This window comes from Pongo abelii, chromosome 22, assembly GCF_028885655.2.
Source record: "Pongo abelii isolate AG06213 chromosome 22, NHGRI_mPonAbe1-v2.0_pri, whole genome shotgun sequence".
Lineage (NCBI taxonomy): Eukaryota > Metazoa > Chordata > Mammalia > Primates > Hominidae > Pongo > Pongo abelii.
The window spans coordinates 27,828,662-27,855,886 of NC_072007.2; the positions used below are offsets into that span (position 1 = coordinate 27,828,662).

The window sequence follows — 27,225 nt, forward strand, 5'->3', positions numbered from 1 at the left end:
TCCTAGGGCTGCATCAGCAGTTCAGTTTTGTAACAAAAGGGTTCTTAATGGTTTACAGGTGTATTTCACACTATTGCTCTAAGCTACAGTGCATTTTTTTTTCCATAAAAAGACTGTTACAGGTAATCAAATTTCATACTATTTTTATTAATTGGGACTATTTTATTTTAGTGTATCTTGAGTGTTATCCACAGAACTCTTTATTTCAAATATAGCTTGCTTTTGTCCACTTGCAGGTGGTAAAAAAAATTAGATGATATACTTTAATTAGAGAACATTTCATGACTGATTTCTCTTTATTTCTTCACTTTTCCTCTTCCTTTGATTATACTGGTAATAAATTGGTTTCTGAACCTAGTTACATGCTTTAGATCCATTTTAAGGCAGGAAATAAAAAAAGAATGAAGCTTTACAATTTACTCTTGTCATATGATTTGAGTTTTAAATGCTCTTTAGCTTGCTTTTATTGTGATTATTTCCTCCCTTTTTTAGAAAAGTAAAACAGCTCTTACTGAAGACTAAAAATTATATGATGATTTCTGTAAGCTGAAAATTTGTATCCTGGCATTGATTTGATTGGACCTATGAAAGTCATTTTGTTCATTTGTTATTGGCGTTATTGGCCTGTCATAGACAGACACAAGGTGGCGTTATCCACACTCAAAAGGATGGCCTATGGAGAAAGAGAGATAGTGTTGGAGTCTTAACTGACAGTGATTGGCTTTGAGGACTTGGGTAGGTTACTTAACGTCTCTACGCTTCTGTTTACTCAACTGTGTGATGAAAATAACTATGCCCATGTCAAAATATATTTTGAGCATTAAAATTAAAAATGACAAAGCAAAACATTCAACAAACAATAGCCATTTTTATTTTTGAAATGAAAGCCATTTTATTTTGAAACGATGTTTTGTTAAACATCATTTTATTACCTACTGAAATATATATAAAATTGGGTTACAAATTTTTATAATATTTAGGATCCACGTCATGCAAATGCATTTTGTGATCATAAAAGTCTAAGCATAATGTATGATTAAATCATTAATTAGTAAAACCAAAACGATAGAAAATATAAACTAAGAACTATAAGTCTTAGAATTTTATAGTAGACTCAATGGAATAGGCTCAATTTAAAATAACTGAGATGTCTAGTTCAGTTCTTTTTCTTTTAAAATGAGTACATAGAGGCTCATATTAAAAGTTAAATGACTTGATTAATAAATTACAGGTGAGTCTTAGGAAGGGCTTGATCAGTTCTACTCTAGTGGCAAATTTTATGGCTTTTATATGTGCTAAAGGGAGCCAGCATCAAACTGATCCACTAGAGATTAGCAATAACTATATGAGAAAGCTTTTGTAGTCCAGATTTAGGATGATATAACATGGGAAGCTGAATATATTTTTAAAAAAATTTTTAGGTAGAATTTGGAGAGGTGAAAAAATCTTGCTTCTTCTCATTGTTGCCTAAAACATGTAACAGCTTATCACATGAGCTGATGAACAGTGTCCCATAGGCTTTTAGAAAGTGTACACTTCAAAATCCCACGTAAAATTTGAAAAAAAATGTAACTATTCCACTGAAAAGACTCTGGGAATATTTTCTGTTTAAAAATTTTTGATTTTAATATTTTAGAAGGGGAGACAATTTGTTTTCCAGGAGCACAGCACAGATTTAAATACACATTTGCTAGTCAGGTCTTGGATGAATGGACCCCCTTCTCCCCACCCTCTTCTGCAAACCTTCTTACAGCCTGATTGAGATGGCCCCATTTTGGGGCCCACAAAATGTATAAAATATATCCTCATACCTCAGAGCTATGGCAATAAGAGACATGCTTGATTTTCATTTTCCAGGTACAATAGAATTATAGAAATATAAATCAGAAAGAAGCCTTAGGGAATATTTATTCTGAAATTCTCATTTTATAGATAAGGAACTTAAAGCATAGAGGAGTTATAAAACTTGCCCTTGTCACCCAGCCAGTGTGAAGCAGATCTGGGAACTACAATTCAGGTGCTCTAAATCATAGCTTAGTGATCTCTCCTTTATTCTATATATCCAGCGGTTTAGAAATAAGTTAACCATTTTGTTCAAAATGTGCTTCATTTTATGTTTCTCACATCACTTGATGTGAATAAACTTTCAGGTAAAATATTTTAAGAGAGAAATTCTCTTGCGCAGAAGGTGAAATAATAGAGATACATATCTCGGATAGTTGCTAGGACATGAATATGCAAAATTGTTGAATTTTCAATGTATCAGCTTTGGTCATTACTTAGTCTTCACCTTTGTATGTCCAGAAAACCTGATTTTGGGGCTGTATTTAGGAATGGTCATGTTCTGGCCATTTTTTTTTTTTTTGTTAACTAATTCAAAATACCTTTATGCAAAATGACAATATTGAACTATAGTGAGAAATTTAACTTCTGAGTGAATGAATTATTCTTTGCTGTTCTGGAGAAAAGTCTACATTAGGAAGACAAATTATAACTGCAAGATTGCTAATGAATCATTGACACAGAGAAGGGAAATTGGTTGTATGCTGTTAATGATCCTGGTCAGCAAGATGATTGCCAGATGAATCTATCTCTACTATAGCAGTGTATTGGCCTAGAATATCAGAAAACTCATTGCAGGGCTAGTCTCAAGGGTGTGCAACCTGTGCAATCGCACTGGGCCAACACACAGAAGGAACCCACTCTTGGTTTAATGCTCTGCTGTTGTTGTCCTGATGTTTTCAATAACATTATCTTTGGACTTGTGCTTTGTAAGTGAAGTCTGTTGGGACAAAGGAGCATGCCTGTGAATGAATAGAGGACATATATGTAGTACGTGGATCTGCCATTTCTTGCTACCTTATTTTCATTGAGCATCTTGAACACAATAAGATGCTCCATGAACACAGAATTCCAGTAGACCCAGGATGTGTGGGAGTTCAGAGAGACTCAAAGTGTGTTGCTTGTACTAAGTAAGCACAGAGCTGACAGCCTAAGAGGCCATTCTTTCTATTCTCACTAGAACTTGCTTAGGTTCCAGAAGGATGACACGGTGCTATGAGAAACACTTCTATTCTTTTATACTCATGCTACTTTCCTGTATTAGTTACCCACTTAGGCTGAAAATGATGACATGGGAGGAAAAAGAGAGCAACCTTGTATTTTTATTTATTTTATTTTATTATTATTATACTTTAAGTTTTAGGGTACATGTGCACAATGTGCAGGTTAGTTACATATGTATACATGTGCCATGCTGGTGTGCTGCACCCATTAACTCGTCATTTAGCATTAGGTATATCTCCTAAAGCTATCCCTCCCCCCTCCCCCCACCCCACAACAGTCCCCAGTGTGTGATGTTCCCCTTCCTGTGTCCATGTGTTCTCATTGTTCAATTCCCACCTATGAGTGAGAATATGTGGTGTTTGGTTTTTTGTTCTTGCGATAGTTTACTGAGAATGATGATTTCCGATTTCATCCATGTCCCTATAAAGGACATGAACTCATCATTTTTTATGGCTGCATAGTATTCCATGGTGTATATGTGCTACATTTTCTTAATCCAGTCTATCATCGTTGGACATTTGGGTTGGTTCCAAGTCTTTGCTATTGTGAATAGTGCCGCAATAAACATACGTATTAGTCCATTTTCACACTGCTGATAAAGGCATACCAGAGACTGTAATTTATAAAGAAAAAGAGGTTTAATGGACCCACAGTTCCACAGGGCTGGAGAGGCCTTACAATCTTGGCAGAAGGCGAAAGGCGTGTCTTCCATGGATGGTGGCAGACAAGAGAACGAGGGCCAAGCAAAAGGGGAAACCCCTTATTAAACCATCAGATCTTGTGAGACTTATTCACTATCACAGAACAGTATGCGGGAAACCATCTCCATGATTCAATTATCTCCCCACCACAACACATGGGGATTATGGGAGCTACAATTCAAGATGAGATTTGGGTAGGGACACGGCCAAGCCATGTCAGACGTATAGTTTCTTTTCCTTTCAGTCCTTTTGAATTCATCAGTAAACTGAAGGTAGAAAGTATTGGTAAAATGTGCACGTAATCAAGAAGTGAAATAAAAACTGTTGATTTAGTTTTGTGCTGTGTTTCTCCTTTGCCGGTAAGAATGAAATATATATGCATGTATGAGCTACAAAATGTGAATTGTGTGATTTCAATAATTTCACATACAAATTAAATGCTCTTGTATTTACATTTAAAACTAACATTGAACAATATAAAGATAAATAGTGAAGTTCATGCTAATAATTTAAAATATTAATTTTTCTTCACTTAGGAAGAGATTAAATAGTGAATAAAAAACACCACATTGTTGAGACTGCAGAAAAAAGAAAAATCTTTATTTTTTAACACTTTTACTGGCACATTTTCCTGCTGTTTTAACTAACAACACTGAATTTTCACTTTGCGCAGTATCCTACAAATTTTGGAGTCAGTACTGACTCACTGTGGTCCATAAGAGAGCATTCTATATCATTCTCCAGACACACTGCCATTTTCCGAATTTCAAGCAGATTATCTTCTCTCTTTTGGTAGAAGGAAAAAGAAATACCTTTTTTTCCTTTAGATCGATTACAATATAGTTGATTATATACTCTTTTATGATATCAATAATAATTCAGTCATGCCTTCTTGAGATTGTATCCTGGTCCTCTTGATTAAATTTTGATTTGATTTGCAAGCTAGCCTAAATTTACTCCAAGTTTACTCTTCAGATGGCTAATTTCATCCTACTTCACAGAGTTGTAAGGGCTTAATTTATGTATTCAATAAATATGTACTGAGCAGCTATTTCCAGCAGGGCACTGTGCGAGGTGTTGGGACTCAGAAGTGAGTAAGACAGACAGGGTCTATGCAGTTATGGAGATGCATGTGGGTGAGGGAGACAGACAATAACAAGTACATAAAAAGGGCAAACTTCCCAGATTTAGATGAATCCGTGATAAGAAAAAAGCAGTGTGATGGAAAAAACAGTAACAAGGAGAGGCCATTTTAAATAGTGTAATCAAGGAAGGACTAAGAACAATGTATAATATCTGATCTGGGACCTGAATAATGAGTCAAAGTTCTAGAAAGAGAACGTTTCAATCAGAGGGAGCTAGAATTATCAGAGCCTAAAGATAAAATACCCTGGGTGTGGTGAGTTGAATGATAGCCTCCAAAAAGATATAAACGTGCCCCAGACCTTGTGAATGTGAGCTTATCTGGAAAAAATTACATTTGCAGATGTAATTAAGGATCTCAAAATGAGATCATCCTTGATTAACCAGGTGAGCCCTAAATCCGGTGAAAACTGTCTTTATAACAGATAGAAGAGAACAAGACAGACACAAAGGAGGAGGCCGTATGAAGGCAGAGGTACAGATTGGAGTTCAGTTGCCATAAGCCAAGGAATACCTGGAACTCCCAGAAGCTAGGAAGAGGCAAGGAAGAATTTTGCCTTAGAGTCTTTGGAGAAAGCATGGCCCTGTGACACCTTATTTCAAGTTTATGTCCTCTAAAACTGTGAGAGAATACATTTTTGATGTTTTAATTCACCTTCTATGGTTTTAATATTTGTGTACACTCCAAAGTTCATGTTGAAACTGAATCCCCAATGCATCAGTATTAAGAGGTGTGACCTTTGGGAGGTAATTAGGTCAAGAGCACTTATGAATGAACTAGTAATCTTATAATTGGCTAGAAGGAACTAGCTAGGCCGCCATTTTTTGCCTTTCCCTCCCTTCTGCCACGTGAGGACACAGCATTTGTCTCCTACAGCGGATGCAGTAACAAGGTGCCATCTGAGAAGCAGAGACTAGGCCATCATCAGACACTGAACCTGCCAGTGCTTTGATCTTGAACTTCCCAATCTCCAGAACTATGAAAAATAAATTTCTGTTCTTTATAAATTACTCCATCTTAGGCATCTTGTTATAGCAGCACAAATGAACTAAGCCACCACCCAACCGATGGTAATTTGTTGTGGCATCCTCAGAACACTAATACACTTGATATTTTTTAAAGAAATGAAAGGGGGTCAGTGTGAGTAAGATAAAGTGAGAAGGTGGAGGAGACTGAGAGGATATCAGAAAAGCAGGCCGAAGCCAGATTCCAAAAGGTCAGGTAGACATGGGAAAGAGCTGGGATTTTTATTATGAGTCATGGGAAGTGGTTAATGGATATTAAGCTAGAGAATCATTGGGTGTACATTTAAGCTGCAGTGCAGAGAATGGGCTGTCAGAAAGTCAGAGTGCAGCAATACTGTAGCAAAAAGTAGTAAAAATACTATAGTAGTTGACCAACTGAGAGATGATGGTGGCACAGACCCGCCTTGTTGTCTCAGAAATACATTACGGGGACCAGATTGAGATATATTTTGAGATTAGAATTACAGGACCTGGCGAGATTGGATATAAGGAATCAAAGATAACTTCTGACATTTGTAGAGCAAACAAGTAGGTAATGGTAATGTCATTTATTCAAATGGCAATGACTAGTAGAGGAACGGGTACCCGCTGTTGATAGTGGAAATCAGAAGATTCTGTAGAACATAATTAAGGTTTAGAAATCCAAATGGAAATTTTAGATAGCATTACTTGAGATAATGTATGCTAAAAGCATAATTAATTACACATATGTAATTGCTCAAAAAATGAATATATGCTTCAACATTTTATGATGACTTGGTTTTCTTACTTTAGTTCTGACAAAACAGCCATTTTACTGTTTGGGGATATCACTCCATCACTCTATCACTGCGGTCATTAGTTCTTGCCTTCATTTATTATTAGACCAGACTAATGGCCTTTGTGGGCAAAGTTCCATAAGCCAAGCTAATTTTCATGTCTCCATATTTGATATTTCTACACCAATCCACAGGTCATAGAGTGTAATGTCAGTTTAGGGCTAAAACTTGCATCACAAATTAGCAAGTGATTCCTCCAAAGTAAGCAGTTCCCTGACACTGGTGATTTGCAAATATTAAATCCACCAAGTAGAAGAAATGCAAGAATCAACTTTTTGTCCAAACTCTACTTTAATCTTTAATCTTGGCTCAAAAAGCCTAAAAATCTGGGCTTATAGATGCTCTTTCTAAGCCTTCTCCATTTAATTATTATGACTCTGGCAGAAAGAGAAAGTATATTTTTTTCCCTAACAAAGGTAATTGAATATTGCCTAATTAGATTAACTGCACTGCTTTGAAGCCACAGTGATAGATGATATATAGGAGGCCTGGCATTGATAATTGTGAGAGAGAAATTATTTAATGTAAAATGAAGACTACAGAGTGCAGAGGTCACAGCTTTGACCTGGGTGTCCCCTTCCCCTCTCAAACTTTGGGTATATATTTTTATATTAAAAAAGGAATCTTTTCAACTATTAAAATATGTTCAATTCCTCTTTATGGCTTGTAACTGTATATGCTGATTTAATAAGTTTAGATTGCCTGAATTATTTCTGGCTGAGCAGAGCACAGCAGTTTAGTTGCTTTCTGATTAGAGAAGGGAGGAACACACCATTGGCACTCCCTACATTCACCGTTGCAATAAATATAAAAACAGCAATACTGGGAAACGCCAGAGTGCCACATACAGTGGTCCTTCTGATCTCATTTTCATTGGATTCAGCCTCAATGTAGTAAGAGTTTAGATAGCTGTCCGCCTTTCAGGGTAAACAGACAGGTATGTTATAGAGAATGACTTGGGAAAAAGCTACCATCTTAGATGTCATACCACCTGCTCTGACCTAAAGCACTTTGACAAATATTGACTATGAGAAAAACTTGTGACCCTTCGCAGTGTGGGTAGTGAGGACAAGAGGCCATTTTTTAATGTTCCATAACCAAAACTTTAACTAACCATCTTGGGAAAATGGCCCCCAACTTTTTCTTTGTATTGCTTGTGCTGTATCTCTACAGTCTACAGAACGTCATACATTTTCCACTTACCCATTCAGGACTTGTCAAGCACCTACTATGTCCTGTGCTTGTGAGAAGTATGTTGCTTTATTTGATGATATGGAAACTGTTAATGAAGGAAGGAGTTAACATTGGTAACTGACAAATAATGAAAGAGGCCAAACTAAAAATCTCTTTCTTCCTGAGAAAAAGAGGAGGAATTGATTTGCTTTTCTCAAAAATGATGGCGTTCTCATTTGTTTCCCTAAAACTTAAAGTAGAAGAAGTTATGAAGGAATTTCAATGTTTCTTGGTGTCTCTTCAACTCTGAGACTTTTGTGAAAATAATATGGAGTCCCAGAAGTTTAAAAATATTTATTTCTTTGCAAAATGAGATAATTCCTGACTAAGCAATTTGGGTGGAATTAAAAAACAATGAGACATAGTTACAGGAATTAGGTGTGGGTATATAAGACTTTTTATATTTGCATCTTGTTTGGTGCATAGTTTTTACATCCATGAATTTAGAAAATCATTGCATTTAATACTGGGAAATAATAAAGCTGAAAATATGTAGCAGCAAAGGAAAGAAAGAGAAAGAAAAATTCTGAAACCCATTAAACCCTATCGGCAAAAAAACTTGGCAAGATTTCGAAAATTTGTTTATGATCTTTGAACTTCAAAATGAATGGCATGCGAGGTAACTGAATAATGCTTTCAATTGAGGAGTAATTGTAAGCACTGGAACTGCCCAAACATATTGATAATACTATATGCTGAAAATATTTTTTTGGATCTATTTTGCATTTACAGTTGTTAGTACAACAAAGCCATGTACAAGCCTCTGTCTGACATCCATCCTTCTGGGGGGCAGAAATGCAACCTACTCTCCAGCCACTTTAGACCTATCGAATATTATTGGTTATAGATTTGTTTTAATGTTCAGAACTTCAAATTTTTTTTTTAAATAGAATTTTGGTTTACAGTGATTTTCAGATGATACTAAAGAACACTTTAGTATTGATTAATCATTTTAAATTTGTAAATTGAGATGAACACAATTACAAAACAACACAAAATTACTATTTTCTGTTTGGGAAATTATTTTTATCTCCTACATTGTTCTTATACAGTGTATTCAATATAAACAGACACAGTGTGTAAGCTTCAGCTTCAATAATGGCTGATGGTGATACATTTGAGTAATTCTATTACCAATTGAATGAGGGAAGCTGCTGTGAATGTGTTATTGAAGTAGGACATTAGCCAAAATTGTGACTTATGGTGATCAAAATAGATGTTTGACAAATCAATTGATAAATTTTTTAGAAGTTTGCCAAACTCATGGGAAAATTTTGAGAATGTATCTGTCTTTACCAGATTAACTATATAATGAACAGATCTGGAATTTGCACTACACTGTTTTATAATTATGAATTCAAGATCAAACATGACTCAGATGTATAACAATACTACTTAGGAAAGTAATGGGATCTGTTTTTCTATTACATTTTAATTTCAATTATGTTAGTTTGCTAGGGTTACCATAACAAAATACCAGAGACTGTGTGGTTTAAACAACAGAAATTGATCTTCTCACAGTTCTGGAGGCTGGTAAGTCTGAGGTCAAGTGAGATTTGGTTTCTTCTGAGGCCTCTCTCCTTGGCTGGCAGATGGCTGCCTCCTCACTGTGTCCTCACACGGCCTTTGCTCTGTGTGCTCTCATCCCTGGTGTCTAAATTTCCTCCTCTTAAAAGAACACCAGTCGGATTGGATTAGGACCAACACTAACAGCCTCATTTTAACATAATCATCTCATTAAAGACCTTTTCTTCAAATACGGCTGCATTATGAGGTCCTGGGGGTTAGGACTTCAACACATGAATTTTTGGGAAACGTATTTCAGCACATAACACCAATGTAATTTGTCCATCTGCCCGTGTTTGTTGAGCTTCTCTTAGTCATCAGCACTGAGCTAAGCACAGGTGATACCATGGAGGCAGGGTTTCTGCTTTCCTGGAGCTAACAGCCTAATGGAGTAGAAAGTCAGTTAAGAGTTATGCAGACAAACAACGAGGTAATTGCAGATGGTGATAATTGCCGCGAAGGCAGTGAAAAAAGTATGTGGTGGAGATCAAAGGAGTGAGGGTGGGAGAAAAAGGGGTGTGAAACCTGCTTCGTGAGATCCTTAGGAAACACTCCACAGAGGGACATTTTCCTCAAGGTGTGACAGGTGGCTGTGTTTAAAAAACTGGAAGAAAGGGAGGCTGAGGCATAGCGGATAAGAAGTCAAATGAGATCCTTGAAGGGGCATCAGGTGTTGGGATTTATATGGCCTTTTAGGCTTAGGGAAAAGTTGGGTATTATTTGAATTGCATTATAAAGTCCTTGAGCACGTTTAAGCAAGAAAGGCATTTCTATTTCACAAATCTTACTCTTACTGCTGTGCTGTAGCTTGGAAGGGACAGTAGATACAGGGATCCCATTTAAAGGGCTGTGGCTGTAGTGCAGGGCAGTAGCAACAGCAGATTGGACGAAGGTGGTAGCAGTACAGATGAGTGACATAGATAAACGTAAGATACATATGAAAGGTGGGAATGACAAGACTTGAAGATAAGTTAGATGTGCGGAGGAAGGAGAGAACAGAACCAACGATGACTCCCAGGTTTGAACACCAGAGATGTTAGTGCTAGTGTGAAGGAGAAAACTGGGAGGGGACAGACTTACATAAGGATCATGATTAAGAAGGGGTGTTGAGATCCAAGAGTGTAGGTTGGGTCATGTTGACTTTGTGGTGCCTATTAGGTTATCCTAGAAAAATTGTAGGCTTGTTGGCATAGGAACATGTTATGAAGGTAAGAAAAGAAAAACTGAAGTTGGAGTAAAAATATATTCATTTACTAATGATTACTAGTGGTCCCCAGTTAAAACAGTATCGGTGAGCTTGAGTAAGTTGCTTTTTTTTATTATTATACTTTAAGTTCTGGGGTACATGTGCAGAACGTGTAGGTTTGTTACATAAGTATACCCGTGCCATGGTGGTTTGCTGCACCCGTCAACCCGTCATTTACATTAGGTATTTCTCCTAATGCTATCCCTTCCCTAGTCCCCCAACCCCTGACAGGACCTAGTGTGATATTCCCCTCCCTGTGTCCATGTGTTCTCATTGTTCAGCTCCCACTTATGAGTGAGAACATGGCGGTGTTGGGTTTTCTGTTCCTGTGTTAGTTTGCTGAACATGATGGTTTCCAGCTTCGTCCATGTCCCTGCAAAGGACGTGAACTCATCCTTTTTTATGGCTGCATAGTATTCCATGGTGTATATGTGCCACATTTTCTTTATCCAGTCTATCATTGATGGGCATTTGGGTTGGTTCCAAGTCTTGCTTTTAAATTAAGGTTTGACTAAAGGTTAGGTACAGCTTTGTCTTTTTTTTTTTTTTTTTTTTCCGTAGATGCTGGACATTTATATGTGACACATTCTGGGCTTATAGGGTTTCATATTTGTGTTCCTGTCTCATTTGCTGATGCTATTAGTAAAGGTGGGTTAAGGGGGCAATGTCAAGTTATTTGAAACTGAAGACTGTCATGCTAGATTTTTAGAGTGTAATAAAAGAGTAGTTTAGAACTTAAATGAAAGTGCCAAACTAAATGCTTTTAGCGTGGCTTTGCAAATTGTAACTTTGGCAGGAATTTTAAGAAATGTTTGGTTCCTCTAGCTTTAGTAATTTAGTGAGTTTAGTGATTTAGTAAAGACTTCCCTTAACTACTTCTTAAATATTTAATGATCTAGGCAGAATGGTAGGATGATAAAAAGTTTGCTGTTGATGAAGAAAATAAATCATTTGGCCCCAAACTATTGGAACCTGAGAAAGAATCTTGTTTTTATATAAGTTTTTCTTATTTTTAATGAAAATAATTGTTAATGGAAAAGAGAGGTCAGGAAAATAAATTGTGCACATGAAAACACAAAACATATGACAGAGCATCTTATGTAAATTTGATAAAGAATTGAGTATGATTTTAAAGGTAGGAAAAACATCAGATTAGCTGTTGTGTCATTATCCGCCTCTTTAGAAGTTTGTTTTGCAGGAAGGATTCTATTTTCAGTGTTTAAATTGCTCCCAAGAATAAAGGAAGATTTACCAGGAGAAGTTTATTACTAAATAGATCAGGAGAAATCTTGGTATTTTTGTATACTAAAGGCTAATCTTCATTTACTCACATGAGGAAGTGATAAGCAGCAGGGCATACATCTGAACTTTTTTTAAGTAGTGATTAATTTTATAGGGTGCTATGAACGAATCTTAGGCATTAATTTTTTCCAATGTCTTTATTTTACTGATGAGGAAGCTAAGACCTGCACAGGTGAAATGTGACTGGCCACAGCTTGTTGTTGGAAAGCCTGGTTCTAACCCAGAGATTCTGACTTCTAGGCTAGTACCTTTCAACTCCATAAAGCTTCATTTTATAGCCTGGCATCTTCTTTTGTTAAATAACAAAACATTTTGATAGTTCCTTTGTTAAAAGTATGAGTCTGTACTTTGTTAGAAGAAAAGTATTAATTGGGTAGGAAATCAGTTACTTTTTGTTGGGTATTTTTACCATAGCTAGAAAAAGGTTTCCTAGCAAGGATATACTAGGTTTAAAACAGATTGGGTTTCCACGTGCCTCTACTCAAACATATTGGCATCTTTTGAGTAGTACTGACACGTCTTTCCTGTTTAGCAAAGGCTTAGTTGTCCCTTATATCACACAGTTTTGCTACCACTCTCCAGAATGAGGGAAACATCTCTGACCAATATTTGGAAAGACACTTCCTGAAATATGTGAATTGAGTTTGTCACTTTTGATTTTGTTAACATGAGTTTCAGACTAACTACTCTGGCTGACATGTTTAAGCTAAGGGGGTAAATGTTTTAGATCCCTACAAATATATTTATTTTTCTCTAACCTGTGTCTAAATAGGTTTTCAAACTTTGAGGAAATAGAAGCATACTGCGGAGTATATTTAATTTCTCATTAGGTACACTGTATGCATTTCAATAAGTTTAATATTTATTTTCATGTTTGATACAGCAGTTTTCAAGCCCAAGCTCTTTATGGATTGTCTATATGACATAGAAACTACACAGTATTATCAGCTGTGAATGCAGGAAGAGACCAATTCTGAAGGAGTTAGAGCAATTATGCCCAAAAATTTAAGAAAGAGAATAAAGACTATTATGGACAGCTAAAAATGTAAGAGGAAAGATGTAATACTGTAAAGTAAAATTTGGCAAATAAATATTTTTTCTCTTGCCAAAGAACCATAGGATCTTTACATCATTGTAATTGGCATTGCTAGCTTAAAGCACTATTTACTGAAATGCTGATGTAGCATTCTGCATTGACCTCAGAAGACATTTTGTTGCCTGTAGAATTGCCAATACCAGAGGTAGCCAAAACAGTTTTCGATTTCCATTAAAATATGGAATTGATCTAGCACGATTAATTTGTCATGGCTGAAAGGACTAAAATTTTACAGTGACTTCATTGCAAATGACATTAATATTTTAGAAATGGAACCTCCATTTGATCATTGATTCTATCAGACTTTCAAGTAGTCTTACAAAGGTAGATCAACAGGAGCATATTTTGGGAGAAAAATGGAAAATCTAGTTGTCTATATTTATTTCCTAATATTTATTTTGAAAAGTTTTTTTCTGCTTCATTTGAAATCAGAGTTAGTGAGAAGTATAAAGAGTTAGTAATAAATTGTACAGGAGGCAATAGATTGCTTTTCAGTTATTGCAGTTCTGAGGACTAAAAAGAAGGCAGCCTCATGTAAGACTGTACCAGGATAACTGTACTAACCACTATACATTTTCAGCACTGATTGTATCTATATTTATCTGTATTTATGTAACATATATAGTATCTGTGATATGACATGATATATGACATAAATGTGTATAATTTATGATCTGTATCACATACAAAATCACATATATCACATCACCTTATATGACATATATGACAAGTATATACATCACATGTGAGAGTAAGATATATATCTGTGATGCAAATGTGTTACTGTGAGTATGGTTTTCCTCGTACAGGCTAATATTAAGGTGTTTTCTTCTTTGTGATTTTCAGTTTTTCAGAATTGCAGTAATTCTGCTATGTTTATACATCCATATATCTTTATCCATATATCCATGTATATATCCATATATCCATATACATATACAGAGAGAGAGGGAGGAAGAGATCACGGAGGTAGAAAACTTAACTAACTGATGTGTGATAGAGAACCTGTTCTAATAAAATATCAAATTCAAGACCACATGCAAATTCTACAAACATTTTTTTCTCCAATTTTTTATATGGCTTATGACTGCCATACCAGCTTGGCCTTAGTAATTAGCCATGTTTAAAGCTGGATGATATAGTAAGTTAGATATAACAAAATACTATACAGCCTTAAGAAAGAAGGAAATCTTGACATGGATGAACCTGGAGGACATTTGCTAAGTAAAATAAGCCAGGCACAGAAGGATAAATACTGTATGATTTCACCTATATGTGGAATCTACAAATATCAAATTCATAGAAGTAGAGAGTAGAATGGTAGTTACCAGGGCATAGGGTGTAAGGATGGATTAAAAGATGTTGGTCAAAGGGTATGAAGTTTCACTGAGACAGGAGGAATATGTTCTTGAGATCTGGAGAGTGGAATTTTAAATGTTCCCATCACAATGCTGAGTGTGTGAGATGCTGGATATATTAATTCATTTGATCTAATCATTCCACAATGTATGTCAAGACATCACATTGTACCCCACAAATATATATATATATATATATAATTTTTGTATGTCAATTAAAAAGAGAAAAGAAAACCAGCTACTAATATCAAAACAATACTTGCTATGTCCCTGATTTCTTAAACAATGAATTAGGCAACAAGCCTCTGTTTTTCCAGCTTGTTTGTCCAGGGCTATCACCATGACCATACTCCCAAGTAAGTGAGACTGGTCGTCCATTGATCACTCTTCTTTCACCGTTCATTGACCCTGTTTTTAATTTACTTTCTTCTCTATCTAATTTAGATCCTAAAATCCATCCTTTTTATAACACTCAACAATAATAGACTGATTGTGGCATCTCTCCTCACTTTCCTTCCTTCCCATCCTTCCATTTTACTCATGGTGTTCCCTCCATTTCTTCATTTTGTTCTTGTTAGTTGGCAAATATATAACTGGAACTGAAAAGCTTATATAGAGAATTTAAATAGGAATAAAGAATGAAGAATGATAACAAAATGAACCCACCCTTATGTCCCCCTACTGAGGTTAAGAAACACCAATTCTCTTCCTCAATTGTGTTTCCACTCTACCGTCTCCTGAGATGATCAATATCCTGACTTTGTATAAGTTATTTCTTTGCCTTTTAGTTTTGAAAACTGAGTAGCAAATGTGAACCTGTATAAAGAAGGAGCAGTCTTCCACTATTACAAAAAGCTTCCAAGTAAAAGATAGGTTGAACAGGGTTTGAGGTTCATAGTCTCATGCCTTTAGCTTCCTTGAGAACTACAGCAACCTCTCTTTGGAAAGTTAGCAGACAGATCATGAGTAAACATGATGAGAAACATGGTGAGAAACATGGTGAGAAACATGGTGAGAAAAACAGGGCTCACCACAGTTAGCATATCCAGCAGGGCTAAAGTGTGGACTAGGTTCTATGTCTATGAAAAAAATGTGGTCAGAGAGAGTGGGGCATTATGTTTTCTGCTTTTGAACTTCTGGTGTCATACCTGAAGCTCTCAGGGCTAAGTCAATACCAGATGGGGAAAAATGAACATCTTTATCTGGTCCACAGTGACAGAACATAGGGGGAGAGTAGAAATTTTATAGAATATGTTCATAAGAATTCAAGTACCAAAAGATTCTTGGTCATCATTACCTGAACATTCTATCCTTAGGTTAAAAAGACAGTTTGATGGTGACATGATGATATCGCTCTCTTTCTGTCTCTTTTTGTCATAATGTTTCAACTAGAATGATTGCTTTTTCTGCTGGATGTAGGGCTGGCATCTTAGGACCTTCTTTCCCATCTTCCCCAGAACTCTGATTTCTTTCCTGTCTTGAAGCACTATCTTAGATTTTTTTTGGTTGTTTCTTGATAAAGGATTCATGGGAAGTAAAAGTTTTGAGACTCCTCATGTCTGAAGTTGTTTTTATTCAATCTCATACTTTAATGATCATTTGGAGGGATGTAGAAATATGATTGGCAGACCATTAACCTTCAGGATTTTGAAGGCATTTCTCCAGTGTTTATTGTTTCTTGTGTTGCTGTTTATAAAGTGATTTCAAATCTTGTTCATGTAGGTCACTTGATTTATTTATCTTTTAATAAAAGAGAAATATTTTTTATCTTAAAATAAATTTTTATCTTAAAAATAAAAATTATCTTTTAATATCTTTTTGAAATTTGTAGGATCTTTTCTTTGTCCTGTGTTCTGAAAGTTTACAATGATATGCATTGGCATGGGCCTATTTTCCTTCTTTTTTTTTTTGTGGTGAGTGGGGCATTCCCTAAGGTGTTATAATTCAAAAACTTCTGTTCTTCAATTCTGGAAATATTGCTTCAGCTATATCATTAATAAGTTTCTGTTCTTTCCTCGGAGATCTTTTTGTTCCAAATGTGAGACATCCTGCACTGTACTCTTTTTTAAATTCCTCCTATTTTTCATCTCTTTAACTTCTTGTTCTACTTCTGAGAGATTTCTTCAACTTTTATCTCACATATCTGCCGTTGTGTTTTTCCTTTCTGTTATTATGCTTTTAATCATGCTCCATGAATGTAATATCTTCTCTAATTTTTCTGAGGAGATTAATGGTAGATAGTTCATAGTTTGTTTTCTTTTCTCCTCCCCATGGTTTTTTCCTTCAAGCTGCAGGGAGTTGTTTTCCTGTTTGTTAGTTTTGTTTCTAGCTTTCATTTCAGAAGTCTTCCCCAATATCTGGTATTTCTGCTCATGATTTAGAAGAATGAAAAAATCAGGTTTAGTGTTCTAAATGTATAGGTAGGGACTGCAACATAGAGTTTTACTGTAGGATGGTATGGGAGAGTCTTACATTGAGGAACTTCCATGTCATTATCTTCAGATATTTCTGCTTAAGCTAATTACAGTCTCCAGCTAATTGTGTTCCAATTTCATCCTTGAGGGTAAGATCCTGATTCCAGCATTCTGGGAATGGAGTGGGGAAAGACACAGACTTTCTGCCTTTAGCATCTAGCATTCATGTGGCTATTTATTTTCTTTTTTATAAAATACCATACCCACTTTCTCAGGTATATTTAATCTCTCTCTCCCCCATCTCTGTCTCTATCTGAAGTGAATAGTTTTCATCTTTTTTTCTATATTTTTAGAGCAGTTTTAGGTTCATAGCAAAATTGAGCAAAAATGTACATACAGAGAGTTCCCATATACCTCTCGACCTCACACATTCACAGCCTCATTCCATATCAACATTCTTCCCTAGAGTGGTTTTTGTTGCAATCAATGAAACTGACACATCATTATCACCCAGAGTTCATAGTTTACATAGGGTTCACTTTTGATGATGTACGTTTTATGGGTTTTGTCAAATGTATAATGACAGATATCCACTGTTATTATATCATACACAATGGTTTTGCTGCCCTAAAAAATCCTCTGTGCCCTGCCTATTCCATAATCTTCAACACATATTTAAGCTTCCTCCATTAAAAAAAATCTTATATAATCCTGAAAGTCTGCCCCTGGATCTCTTGTCTCTTTCACAGGCAAACTTCTTCTTTTCCTCACTCTCTTATCAACCTGCTTTAGTCTACCATTCAGCACTACTTTTAATTTTTTTCTTTAAAAAAATTTAAAAATTGACATATAATAATTGTACATATTCATGGGGTACAAAATGATATTTTGATATATGTATATAATTAGCAATGATTAAATCGGGTAATTATTACATTATCACCTCAAATATTATTTCAATGTATTGAGAACTTCAAAATCCTCTTGTCTAGCTATTGGGAAAGATTCTATACATTATTGTTAACTGTAGTCATCCTACAGTTCTGTAGAACACTAGAACTTATTCCTCCTATCCATCTGTAACTTTGTATTCATTACCCAACTTCTCATTTTCCTCCCCTATCCACTATCCTTCTCACAATGAGAGATCGTCTCACCAGAGTTAGAATGGCTATTAAAAAAAGACAAAAAATAACAAATACTGGTGATGATAGGGAGAAAAGGGAACTCTTATACACTGTTGATGGGAATATAAATTAGTACAGCCATATGGAAATCAGTATGGAGGTTCCTCAAAAACTAGAAATAGAACTACCCTATGATCCAGCAATCCAACTATTAGGTGTTTAACCGAAAGAAAAAATCAGTGTATCAAAGAGATAGCTGCATCCCTGTGCTTATTGCAGCACTATTCACATGGCCAAGATTTGGAATCCACCTGAGTTCATCAGCAGATGAATGGATAAAGAAAATGTGGCATATATACACAATGACCATAAAAAATAATGAAATCCTGTCATTCTTGGCAACACAGATGAGCTTGGAGGACATTATGTCAAGTGAAATAAGCCAGGCAGAGAAAGATAAATAAATACCACAAGTTCTCACTCATATGTGGGAGAAAAAAAGTTGAAAAGTTGAACTCTTTTGTGAAATATCTCTAGTAAGACCATTTCTGTGTCACAAAATGCAAAATGGACTTTTTTTGGTTATAATCTTTCTTGGCCTTTCATGAGCATCTAACATTCTCTTTCTTTGATTTCAGCCTTATGGTTTTCATTATACCTGCTATACAACTCCCTTTCGCCTCCTTTACAGGATAATTCTCCCATAATCATTCATTAACTCAGAATGGGCAAGATTCAGTGCCTGATTATCTTTTTCCCCTTGTTTTGTACTCTCCCAAGGCAGTCTTATCAGTGCTCCTTGCTTTAATCAGCACCTATATGAAGACAATTTACGAAGTTACATCCCTGACCTGGTGTTATGGACTAAATTTTGTGTCTCCCCCAAATTCATAGGTTAAAGCCCTTATACCCTAGTGTGGCTATATTTCCAGATAGAGCCTTTAAGAAATTAATTAAAGTTAAATGAGGTTTTAAGAGTGAGATCATGATCTGATAGGATTGGTGGTGTTATAAGAAGTGACACCGGAAAGCTGTCCCCCTCTCTCTCTGTACACACACAGAGAAGGGCCACGTGAGGACACATGAAAGTGGCTGTCTACAGGCCAGAAAGGGAGCCTTTATCAGAAACCAAATTTGCCATCAAACCTTGATTATGAACTCCTGGGCTCCAGAGATGTGGGGAAAAATAATGTCTGTTTTTTTAAGCTGTCCAGTCTGTGGTATTTTGTTATGGCAGCCTGAGCAGACCAGCAAACCTGGTCATCAAATGGGGCAAAGAGCCTTTATTCAGATGTCAGCTTTTTCATTTGTATCCTTAAAAGGTCTGTCTAACGCCTAAAACTCAAACTCATGATCTTTTTTTTTTTTCCAACTTTTATTAAGTTCTGGGGTTACATATGCAGGATGTGCAGGTTTGTTACATGGGTAAACGTGCTGCACAGATCAACCCATCACCTTGGTATTAAGCCCAGCATCCATTAGCTATTCTTCCTGATGCTCTCCCTCCCCAGCACCCCCAATAGGCCCCAGTGTGAGTTGTTCCCCACAACGTGTCCGTGTATTCTCATCATTCAGCTCTGTTAGCCTCAGCAAACTGACACAGGAACAGAAAACCAAACACAGCATGTTCTCACTTATAAGCGGGGGGTGAACAATGAGAACAAACTCATGATTTTACGCTTTGCTGTTCATTCTCAATTTGCAGAACCTGGTTTCTTTCCAATATTCTTTTTCTCTGTTAATGACACTCCCTTCTGTAATCTGAGTCAGAGCCCTAGGAGTCATTCTTGACACCTCCCTCTTTTCTTCACCCCACATTCCGTTCATTATTCCACTGACCCATTATCTTTTACTTTCTTAAGATTTTTAAAATCTGTCCACATTTCTCCTTCCCCATTTCAAACACTTTCTTCCAAGGTGCCATCATTTATTTGATGTGGAAGTCCCCCCACTGATCTCTTTGTATCAATTCTTGCCTCCTTCTAACCCGTTCTCTCGTGAAGCCAAGGCGACACCTTTAAAATATCAGACTAGCCAGGCATGGTGGCTCATGCCTGTAATCCCAGAACTTTGGGAGGCCAAAGCAGGCAGATCGCTTGAGTTCAGGAGTTTGAGACCAGCCTGGGCAACATGGCAAAACCTTGTCTATACAAAAAATACAAAAATTGGCCTAGCATGGTGGTGCAAGTCTGTGGTCCCAGCTACTTGGGAGGCTGATGCAGGAGGATCACTTGAAAAGGTCAAGGCTGCAGTGAGCCATGTTTGCACCACTGCACTCCAGCCTGGGCCACAGAGTGAGACTCTGTCTCAAATAAATAAATAAATAAATAAAATTATCAAACTCCTCAAATACCTTAACCCAGAGGTAGTGATGCTCCAGGAAACCGGAAGCCTGGATATAGTACCCATCAGGGCAGTCCACAGACCAAGGCATGGCAGCTGAATTCATGCTGAATCATCATAAATAGGAATATACATTAATCAAAAGCAGAAAAACTGGGAATTTGAAGACCTAGGTACCTCTGAAGCTCAGGCCATACAGTAGTAAATCTTACTCCTTGGACCAAAAAAAAAAGAAAGAAAGCAGAAAAGGGAGTTTGTTGTTACCAAGGTTGATTAAACTGTTTGTTGATGAAGAAACCTCTGAAATGGAGTCAACTTGTTTCTGTGTCTGTGCTTCAGAGACTCACCTGAGGGGTAAGTCTGTGAAAAGAGATAATAGCTTATTCACTCCAGGGTCAAGCGACTAGGAAAGATAGTAAACAACTACCATAAATGAATGTCATATGGAAGAAATCTCTGGAGCTCAGTGTCAGATTTCAGGTGTTCCAGCATTGTATTTCCCACAGTAAGAATTATAATGACCAAAAGAAGTGAGGCCGAAGTTCTTTCAGGTACAAAATGAGATGCAAATAACATTTCTGTGGCTAAGTCAGTCATTTCTTCATTTTGGGTGCTATAACTAGGAGAACAAATAAATTGGCAAAGGAAGCTGCAGGAATGGACTGAGAAGGTAGATACTAACACTATGCTAGAAAGTGAAAAGCAAATTCCTTTTCAGCAGCAACCATCTCAAAATGTGTATTTGTGGAAATCCAGGGTTCAGACGCTCAGCAAATTTCTGAACTTCGGAAGTTCAGGATGACTTTGATGATAAGTCCTTCAATGGAAACTGACAGGAAATACTAGCTGTACAAATATATATAAGCAGTAATGTAAGGGAAAAAAATCTAAATATTATGTCTCATAGGGAAATAACAAAGTAGTTGAGTTTAGATGAAGAGGCTGAATAACTGATAGATGACAGAGATGAAATGAATCAAAATATTTCTCAAGGAACAGTCATTCTCAAGGGATAGTCATTGTCAATTTCAGAACTGTATCCTTTACAAATAATGTCTCAAAGACAATCAAACTCAAAATAGCAAAATTATGGTAGAGCCCTTAAATATGGGTCTAGAGACTATAATGATACCTTTAGCACAAACAATTGCACTTGTCAACGTGGATGGGAGGAAAACAGAGGGAACACCAACAAAAGACTCTCCACAGTTTCGTGGTGGTGGTGGCAATGACGATGATGAAGATGAATGCAAAAGTAGGCATCAGCAAAGATATTGCCATCTGAGAGATCGAGATTTTGAATGTGATACTCAACTATGCGAGTTTAAACTTGACACATTTTGGGATAAAGGTGATTCTGTTTTATTGGTTCTCAGCAGCTATGTAAGTGAGTTATCTGAAACAATAAAAATGACAAAGATACAGTGTTTTGCAGAAAATAGTCATCAAAAAGTCCTTGAATATAGACTCATCGGATAAGATGCCATGTGACATTGTATTGTTTGCAGTTGATGTAAGGCCTGGATTAAATCTGGTTAGGACACATAGAAGACAAGGCAAGTGAAGTTGCCATAGAGCAACAGATAGAATAGGAGGAAGAATATAAAAAGAACCACCAGACAGTAAAAAGGGATAAAGTAGGTGAGTTCAGTGACAAGACTTACCAAGAAGCACAAAGTTTAAACTTTTGAGAATGACAAGCAACAGCCCAGACCTTAATTTGAGTATTGCTGAGCTTTGAGGTTGGAATATTAATTTTTTTATACAGGCGCCATCTCAGCTCACTGCAACCTCTGCTTCCCGGGTTCAAGTGATTCTCCATGCCTCAGCTTCCTGAGTACCTGGGATTACAGGTACACACCATCACAGCCAGCTAATTTTTGTATTTTTTGTAGAGATGGGGTGTCGCAAAGTTGGCCAGGCTGGTCTCGAATTCCTGGGCTCAAGTGATCCTCCCACCTTGGCCTCTCAAAGTGTAGAGATTGCGGGGCATGGTGGCTCACGACTGTAATCCCAGCTCTTTGGGAAGCGGAGGTGGGCTGATCACTTGAGGTCAGGAGTTTGAGACCAGCCTGGCCAACATGGAGAAACGCCATCTCTACTAAAAATACAAAAATTAGCCCGATGTGGTGGTGCCTGCCTGTAGTCCCAGCTACTCGGGAGGCTGAGGCAGGAGAATTGCTTGAACCCAGGAGACAGAGGTTGCAGTGAGCCGAGATAGCACCACTGCTCTCCAGCCTGGGAAACAGAGCGAGACTTTGTCTCAAACAAAACCAAGTGTGGAGATTACAGACATGAGCCATCACACCTGGCCCTGGAATATTAATTCTGATGCGGGAAAACTACACTGTAAAAGCAAAATTTGTGTCTAGGTCAGAGAAAGAGAGAAAAGGAGAAAGAGAGGGAAAGGACAAAAATGAGCCTTTATTAAAAAGCCATCAATTCTGATTTTGAAAAAGAATACTATCCTATGATATATGAAAACTTCAGAAAAACTCAAAGAAAGATGAGAAAAAAGCAGAATATGGCTGGTTTCATGAGTGTTCCAAAAATGATGGCTGAGCTAAAACATCATTTCAAAGAACTGAAGATCAGAATTAGCATATATCCAAAAAAGTTTACAAGAAAAGTGATAGAGATTGTTTCATAATAGACTTTTGCTGATAATCTCACTGTGTTTATCATTCATGAATCCCTGAGGAACAAAGGAACAGAACCAATGTAGAAGAACTGCTGGTTGACTTTAAGTTCAGAGAAAAGAATACAGAAAAAATGGCTGAAAATGCTGGAAGGTTGTGGCAATGAACACATTATAAAGAATGAACTTTGTAATTAAGATTCAGTAAGCATACTGCCACACTTTAGTGACTTCCTTTCATTTATTACTGAGGACATATTGAAGACGAACAGCATGACATTAATTATTTAAAGTGGAATGTTCTCATTTGTGTACAGATTTTTCTCTAGGAAAAAAATTGATTGAAGAGAAAATTGGTCATGTGCCCTTGGGGTAAAAATAGGTGTGTTTGCAAAAAACCCACCCAGGCTCATACTGTTTGAGAAAAAAGAAAAATAACTGCAACCATTTTCAAATAAATTAAAATTTTTTGAAGATTTTAGTTCTTCACTGGTTAAAGAATGATGAATTAACAAATATTCAGGAGATTTACAATTTGTAAACATTCAAAGAATTCTTTTTGTATGATTGAATAATTATGTAAAGAATACTATTTAAAAATACTTTAAGGAATTTTCATTGCTTTTAAGATAAAACCAAAATGTTTAACATGGCCTCAATGCCAAACTTAGCTGGTATCTACCTTCTTTCTCTGCATCCTTTCTCTCACTCACTCTGTCTTTTTCTCACATTTCTCACTCCTACTTTCTTCCTGCTTTCTACTCTGTTCCTCAGTGTGACTAGCTGCTTGTCACTAAAGTTCATTCTGTCTTCCTAGATGATGTCCCTGTTTCCCAGCCAAACTTGCTTTCACCTCATACATCTATTCTTCCTTGACATTGTAGATAAATCTTCACTTCTAAGAATCCTTTTTTGGCCTCCTCACTTGGGTCAGAGGTTCTTTTAAGAGCCTTTCTTTGTTAGAAGCACTATCACAATTACAATATATTTTAAATTGTGTCATACCCATAAGTCATACCCATCTCTCCCATGTCATAGCCATTTCAATTGTGTCATACCCATTTCAGTTGTGTCACCCATGAGTCATACTCTTAAGTCATACCCATCTCTTCCATGTCAGCTCCAAGAAGACTGGGACTTTGTCAGTGTTTTTACTGAGCAATTTATTTTCAGTGCCTTATACTGTGCCCTACACAAACTATGTACTTAATATTTTTTGCTAAATTAATAAAAATGAATCCAAATTAAACATGTATACTAAGTGTCTGCCCCATTAATATTTCAGTAGTTGTTTATAGTTGTGTTGGTTAAAGGCTGTATAAAAGGAATTCCTGCTGTCTGATTGCTTTGAACTGGGACATTGGTCTTTTCCTGCCTTTGTACTTGAACTGAAATATTGGCTTATGAGCCTGCCAGCTTTCAGACTGGAACTTGCACCATTGGTTCTCCTGTTTCTCAGGCCCTTGGACTTGGCCTGGAACCATACCATCCATGCGCTTGAGTTTCCAGCTTGCCAACTACAGATTTTGTGAGTCCTCAGCTTCTATAATTGCATCAGCCAATTCCTTATACTCTCTCTCTCTCTCTGCACACACACACTCACACACACACACACATATGTAAATATATGTATATATGCACCTCAGTTATATGTTTGTATCTCCTATAGGTTCTGTTTCTCTGGATAACTCTAATACAATAATTAGTTAAATTAAGTTAAAACAGAATAAACAAGAATATTGCTGTTAGCACAAATGGAATCACGGCTTCAAATGATTTGTGTCAGTGGGACTAGTAATTATTCTATCTTTGTGTGTAGTTTAAACGAAGGAAGGCTATTTGTGAATCAGACTCCAATCATGCTTCTGATAATGGTGGTTGCACTACCATCTGAAGGATAGCATTCACAGGTAGGCTCTGTGGAAAGGACTGGTGCTTGTACACACTAATAGTTATTTCACCAGCACTTGCTCTCGAAACACAAATGGCACATACATACACAAATGTACTCACACTCACAGAGATTCTCTCTTTGTAGCCAGTAATGCCTGCTTTTAAATTCAAGCAACAATTAGCAGTCTTGCATTGGAATAGGCATTATAAGGTACTGTATGCCTTCTGTGGATGTAAACCATCTTTTTCATCTTTGTATCTCTAAACCCTAATAGACTGCTTGGACCATAACATGCACCAAAAAATATTGTATGATGAATGGATTTAATGAATAAATGAATGCATAAAATACATGCTCGTCTGTGATTAATATAGAATGCACATAGTTCACTCAAGGAGTTTTGAGCATTGAGAATACTATATGTGTTTGAATACTTGAAACTTGTGCCATTAGTGATATTTCTTCCCTGATAAGTAGAGTATTATTTAATAAGAAGGGAAGGATTTTACCCAAAACATTATAATCCTGGAGATTGCAATCAAGTTGCTGATGAAGCCTCAGAAAAGAACCAGACAGACCATCATCATATTAAAATTTTGAAGAAGTTTTGGAGGAGAACATCAGTGTTTTAGCAAAGCAAGTGATCATTCATCATTCAGAGGCACTCATTAAGTGCAGTATTGGAAACAAATTTGATAGAATATGAAAGACTATGGCACTTTTGGTTTCCTTGGCAGGAAAAGCTCAAATGAAGTTTTGGTTAATTGTTTGAGGGTATTAAGAAATGCATCTAAAAAAATACTTTTAACAGGAGTGCTGTGATGGCACATTTGAGAAGGGGAAGCCCACAGCTGATAGTGATGCATGGCTATTTAACATAAACAACCAAATCCAATTTAGCTGCTTCATCAGAAAATTTGAAAGGCAAGTATTTGTTAAGTTTCAATGACCTCCCAATATATAAATCTATAGCAAATTCTACCAGAGAGATTATGGAGGATTTTGGTACTGGTTGCTGATCTAAGATTGAGTTAGAGTTAAATTTCTTGGAATTTCTTTTTCATGGCCCCAAATTATAATTTATGCTACTAAATTATGTTTTCTGTCAAATATAAGGCTATATATTTTACTATGTGTTATTAAAAGCTAGGAAATCATGTACCTGATTTCCAATCTTATTCCATAAATAAGGAACATTTCTTTTCCTGCAAACAGATTTTTCAGACTGGAAATTGCTCAATTTTAATGGATACTCTAGCAATCTATTTTCTCTTAATTACATAGTTTTATATCTGGTTTTTAGACCTCAATATGGGAATGTCTCATGATTGTTTAATTCATATTTGAATATTTTATTTCAGTGATGCTGCAGGTTTGAATGACCGTCTCTAGGAATAAATGGCTGGTGAGAGATCCCACTCCATTTTCTGCATGAATAAGAGATCTTATCACAACTTTGTGGAACAAACCTTGGAACACGGATAGAGAAAATCATGTAGGGAGAAGAGGAAACAAATCGCTGCCATTACCCAAACAGAAATATGCTGGCTTCCTGCTACCACATTTTCTGGAAAGTATAACTTAGGGGGGTGTTATGGCCTGAATTCTCTTCCCCTCCCTCCAAATTCATATATTGGAAATCCTAATCCTTAGTACCTCTGAGTATGACTTTATTTAGAGATAGGGTCTTTAAAGGGGCAATTAAATTGGAATGAGGCTTTTATGGTGGGACCTAATCCAATCTAACTGGTATCCTTATAAGAAGACGAAATTTGGACACACAAATAGGTACCAGGAAAGAATGTGCACAGAGAAATGATTATGGGAAGTGACACAATAGGTTGGCCACCTACAAGCAAGGAGAGAGGCCTCAGAAGAAACCAGACCTAATGACACCTTGATCTTGACCCTCCTAAGCCTCCAGAACTATGAGAAAATAAACTTCTATTATTTAAGTTACCCAGTCTGTGGTATTTTGTTCTGGCAGCTCTAGTGAACTAATACAGGGAGGTAGAAGAATCTTCATGGGTTATGTTTTATGCCAGATGGTGTGAGAGGCTCCTTGCAGGCATTTGCCTCAGCACATTTTCACAACACTTTCAAGCAGTATAGAAAGATGTCTGAGCTAGTGGGAAAGAGCTTATCTTTGGGAGATGAGTATAAACTTACAGGTTGAATTGTGTTCCTCCAAAAAGGTATGTTGAAATCCAAAAACCCAATGCCTCAGAATGTGATCTTATTTGACAATAGGATC

General features: G+C 36.6%; 1 long non-coding RNA gene across 1 annotated transcript in view; it reads left to right on the forward strand.

Annotated features, from left to right (window-relative positions):
• LOC134760851 (uncharacterized) overlaps positions 1 to 26,895 on the forward strand; it is a 171,940-nt gene extending 145,045 nt beyond the window's left edge. The window contains exon 4 of the long non-coding RNA XR_010138869.1: positions 26,333 to 26,895. This is a non-coding gene — a long non-coding RNA (uncharacterized LOC134760851). The remainder of the gene's footprint in view (positions 1 to 26,332) is intronic.
• The last annotated feature ends 330 nt before the right edge of the window (positions 26,896 to 27,225 follow it).